Source organism: Clytia hemisphaerica, unplaced genomic scaffold, assembly GCF_902728285.1.
Source record: "Clytia hemisphaerica strain Z4C2 unplaced genomic scaffold, Clytia hemisphaerica genome assembly, whole genome shotgun sequence".
NCBI classification, from domain to species: Eukaryota; Metazoa; Cnidaria; class Hydrozoa; order Leptothecata; family Clytiidae; genus Clytia; species Clytia hemisphaerica.
Window position 1 is genome coordinate 85,011 of NW_027103776.1, and position 5,233 is coordinate 90,243.

Below are 5,233 nucleotides of genomic sequence, written 5' to 3' on the forward strand. Positions count from 1 at the left end.
CTCGAAAATGTCAATATGAAAATTGCGTAATCAGAGAACGTATGTCTCGCTCATTATAAAAAGGCAGAGACAAACTTTCAATAATTGGATTGTAACATCGAGTTAAGTACCTTTTGTTAAGTCACCAGGGGGTAAATAAAACAGACCTTGATACATTTATCGTTCGTTTCAACTTGACGATTCGTTTATAAAAACTCAGCCTCTTAAATATTTGGGGTAGGTAAAATATGTACAAAGAAATTTATACGTTTCCAACCCGGCAAATCTTTAAAAAAGAAGCAAACAATAAAATATAATTACCCTTTCCAAATAAACCTCTTCGGTGGCGAGCGTAGTCTACTCTGACGTAATAGTAAAATTTATGTGATGGGAGTTTGACATAGTAATGTAATGTTGTTTGGGGAATTATGAAGTTCTCTGGAATTTCGATTGCATTTATTCAGGTTGATTTTTTATGACTTCTAATGGTACTTTTTCTAACGAGTTTGATTACTGTTCTCACACTTACCTACCTTGAGTTACCTTGAGCTTGTTTCGTAATATCTTTACGCATCCATCCTGTGAGGACCGATGTAAATTTTCATATTGATGATGCTGTTTGTTTCAGCTCGTCTCATCATAGTGTAGCCAGTCACGAGTGGCTCGTCGGGAACTGTAAAAAGATATTTATCCAGCTCAGTTTTGATTTCAATTTCTTGCACCCAGTGAGATCCCTTAGATGTTTTGGCAGCGAGTTGAAAAGCCTTGGTCCTTGGACTTTAAAACTTGAGTATATGACTTTTTGCCAGGGCCCCCTTTTCACTAGTGGTATGTGACATTTTCTTCCTTGTCTGGGATTGGCATAGAACGTGATTGTCCCAGGATTTGGGACAAGGCTTCTCAATAATACACCAAGTGTATATGATAATATATCTTTCACGCCTTCTCTGCAGTGAAAACAGTTTTAATGTTTGTAGTCTTTCCCAATAGTTTTGGTTGTGTAGGTTTTTAATCCTCCTTGTGAATGATTTTTGGAGATCTTCGATCTGCTGGATCAGATTAACTTCATTGGGTGACCATAGTTGAGAACAGTTGTCGATGTGTGGTATGACTAAAGACTTCCAAAGAGTATTCACCAGATCTGCCAGGTCCTGCTGCAGAACCTCAAGAGCCATCAGCATCTGTTGCAAAAACACCAGAATCGAGAAATTCAAATTTGGAGACTTAGGGCCACCGTTTTCAACTGGTTACCACTCATTACCTCGTTACCACCTTGTTACCACCTCGCATACCATTCGTCACCACATCGTTACCACTCGTTACCTCTTTTAGTAACAACGCAACTTTGCACTGTCACATGTGTCAGCTCTGTTCCTTTCCTATCTTGAAAACTTCGGAACCTTGGGAACCTGCCATTTATCTCTATCTGTGTATGATATTTGTGTTCTATGTATCTGGGAACTTTTGGAACCTTGGGAACCTGCTATTTATCTCTATCTGTGTATGATATTTGTGTTCTATGTATCTGGGAACCTTCGGAACCTTGGGTACCTGCCATCTCTGTATATCAAGTACATTTCATGGGTCAAAATTCGATTGCTTGTTTTAGGAGTTTCCACTGACTCATGAACCAATTAGAAGCCTCTCAGTACTCACCACCACTGGATGAAGGGTACCATTTATAAAAGTAGAAATATGACGTAATTTTAAGCCGTGTGAACCAATCAAATAGCTTCATGGAAGGGGTTTCCACTGTCGGAACGGCATTCGTAATAACCAATCAGAATCGTCTCAGAAACAAGAACAGGTCTACTGCCTTTTCCGTGATTACTTTTATTTATATTTTTAAAGACAGGTAAGAAGGCATATTGTTGTAACTGCCAGACAAAATAAACAACTGACGAGCTGAGCTTTATTTTCCATTTTTCATCCAGAACCAGACAGGACAGCACAGGGCTAAGGTGTGGGTGCATGTCACTAGTCCAACACTTTCTAGTCCGACAGTAAAATAGTCCGAACCTATAAAATAAATCCACAATTTTTAAGTTTTTTTTTCCGACGTCACTTTTGAGTTTTGTCCGAAAACGAAATGAAAGATCTTAGAAAGAGAGGGTGGAATGGGCTATTCCAAAAAATAATTGTACAGGGGTATTGAAGAACTTTCTTAACTAACCCCCCTGGAAATTTTGGATACAGTAACAAACTATCCCCTGGAAATTAGGGGTTGACACCCCTGGAATTTTCACTGAGATAATAGATTAATAAGAGTTCATTTTGGCAGCATTTTGGCATAATTCGAAATAAAGGACCAATCAAATTTGCGTAAAGATGATTTATATTTCCAGATGGTGTCAATCGAACAACTTCGAACAAAAATCGAACATAATCGAACCAATCGAACGTAATCAAACGAGATCGAATAATTGCGATTTGATTGTCGAACGTAATCGAATCTCAATCGAACGGCCGATTCCTGGGTAATATTCGATTGTGTTCGATTGCGTTCGAGTAACGTTAGATTGGTTCGATTAATAGTTGACTATTTTCCATTGGTTCAATTAGGATTATGTTCGATGAGTTTGATTGCGATTAAATTAAATTGGATCACTCTGTTATAGCTTTTTAGCGCGGGTGGCCGGGTAGCGCTTATTAAGTATCGTACGAAAGCGAATAAAATCTAAATCAATCGAACGTACTCGAACATAATCGAATACAATCAAACGTAATCGATGCAATCGAACGGCAAATCCTGGGTAATATTCGATTGCGTTCGACAATGGAATTGCAATTATTCGATTGTGTTCAATTGCATTCAATTGCATTCAATTGATTCAGCATTCGATTGCCACCGTCTGGATATTTGAACAAAATCTGAGGATGTCACTTCCCAAATTTTCAGAAACTGCCTGATTTTTACAGACAATGGCTCTTAAGAAGTTGATTGACAGATTAAATTTTTCACCCGCGCGGGAGCTCAGACCGTGTTAAAAATAGTAGATTCAGTTGTGACAGATAATTTCGATAGAAGTTGTTGGAATGTTTACAAGACTCTTGACAGAAAATCCTTTGTTTTATTGTCAATGATGACAGTGCCCTTATTTTGTTAGATTTGACATATTGATGTTTGTAAGTGCATTTTATAGTTTTGATTTTCATCAAAGAATCATTTTCTGGTTTTCATGTTATTAGATGCTGTTTTAGAGCTTTAGAGCTAGCCTGTCCTAAATCCGACAGCCCTGCCTAATTCCGACAGCCCTGCCTAATTCCGACACCCCAAATAACTGTTATGAAAAAAATTCTATGTTCACAAACATTCCTTCTCCAAGTTGAACGATAAACTATTACAAGGACTCTCAAAACAAAACATCTAACATAATGGCTATAATGTCAAGATGTCAATTAAGGTGATCAAAAAAGTGTGAGTTGTAAAAATAATTACCTCTTTATTATTCTGAATCTGTTGCTTGTGTTTAAAAACGTTAACAATTTATGTAATAAAAAATTATATTTTGTATAAGCACAATTATTGTAATTTGGTTCAAATCAATGTGCATCAAATCTCTCAGTTTAGTTGACACTATGGTATCTTCATTGCATCATAGCGAAAGGTATTTTTATTTAGTTTCTACAGTAGGCACACAAAAAATTAAAGATAGCTGCCGTTAACTGCTCCAACTTGGAACTATCTGACAAAACATCAATTTCTTTTTCGCACCGAGTAGGCTTTTATATCGAAATATGAAAAAAAAACATAGTGGAACACACGCGAGTATCTGGAACGAAGAAGAACAAGTTAGTGGCAAACAATGGAGCGTTTGGTGTCACTCGGAGACAGGCAGTAGGCGTTCTCTAATTCATCCGATCAATTTGAATGAAAACAAAAAAGCTAAAAAAGTATGTGCCATCAGTGAAAGTTATCGTGACATGTTATAAAAGAAAGTATGATTGATATACATGGTGGAGTTATCAAAACAAATTTGTTGTCAAAGAGATTTAACAGTATATAAGTGAAAATACAGGCCAGATATCAACAGTCCTATTTTTTGACCAATCGTCCCTAATTTAGAGCAGTTGTCGGTACCTGTGGACAAAAAATCTTTGTAAGAAAAAATGCTTCACCTACAACTCCAAAAGATACTTGTCCAAAACGATGAGAAAGCATTTCTATAAAAATCAGCTCGATACAGTTTCCTTTGTCTGAAATATTGTAAATATAAAAAAGTTCATGCAATCAGTAATTCAAAATTAGACGTCCAGTCTGCGACCAGCAAAATCGAAAGTAAAAAGAGGTAGACTCCACATTGCGATCAAAACATTCCAGACGCGGAGAAAAAAAGAAGACTTTACATTGCGATGAAAACGATCAAGGGCATGCCTGTGGTCTTTAACTTGACAGCTCCAATGTACTCTGTACCAGAGTGTATCTCTACGTTTATCGCTTCGTAGTACACTCTGTGTGCATTGTCTGTTTGATAAAATTTTTCTCGTACATAGACCTCTGCGATGAAGTATAATTTTAAAATAAAATGACAGCAAAAGCTACGAAAATTGTAAACAAAGGTATGGGCTCCATGATTGGGGGTCACTTTCTAAGCATGTTTTGGCTGTTTTTTTAATGTTTTTCAGCCAAACTAAAAGCTGAAAAGTAACGAATACATATTTTATAAAATCCAAAAGTTATGCCAACAAACAAACTATAGCCACTCTACATAGATCAAATACCGTAAAGGTAATACTTAATTTGAACATAAAAACATACAGAGATACTGTGAGTATATCTTTTTGCAAAGAACTGAAGTTAAAACCACTTTAAAAACAAGATTCCAATCAAACAACTTCTCTCTCACGTTCGTGAACTCAAAGATTCAAAATATAAACAAAAAACATTCGATCTGTGTAAAAAGAGTTATTTTGCAATGGGGTGTCCTCTTTTAGAGCTCTCTTTTATTCATATTATCAAGAAGCCAGCTTTGTTTTGCTTTATGCCACTACTTTTTGACAAATTTCTATACTTTCTGATAATTTTGACGGCCATATTCTCTTATCGATTTCTCACAAAACTCCAAAAGCACTCCATCGCCGCGATTGGTTTGAAAAATCTCAAACCAGAAAAGACAATGACAACAGACCCTCTATGGCAATGAATTTTGAAATTAGCCGTAGATATCGGGTTTGTGTACAGAGAAGCTCCAATGTGAAGTTTCTAGCTCCGGTTTTAAATAACAAAGGAAACCGGTATATTGAATCTTCAGGT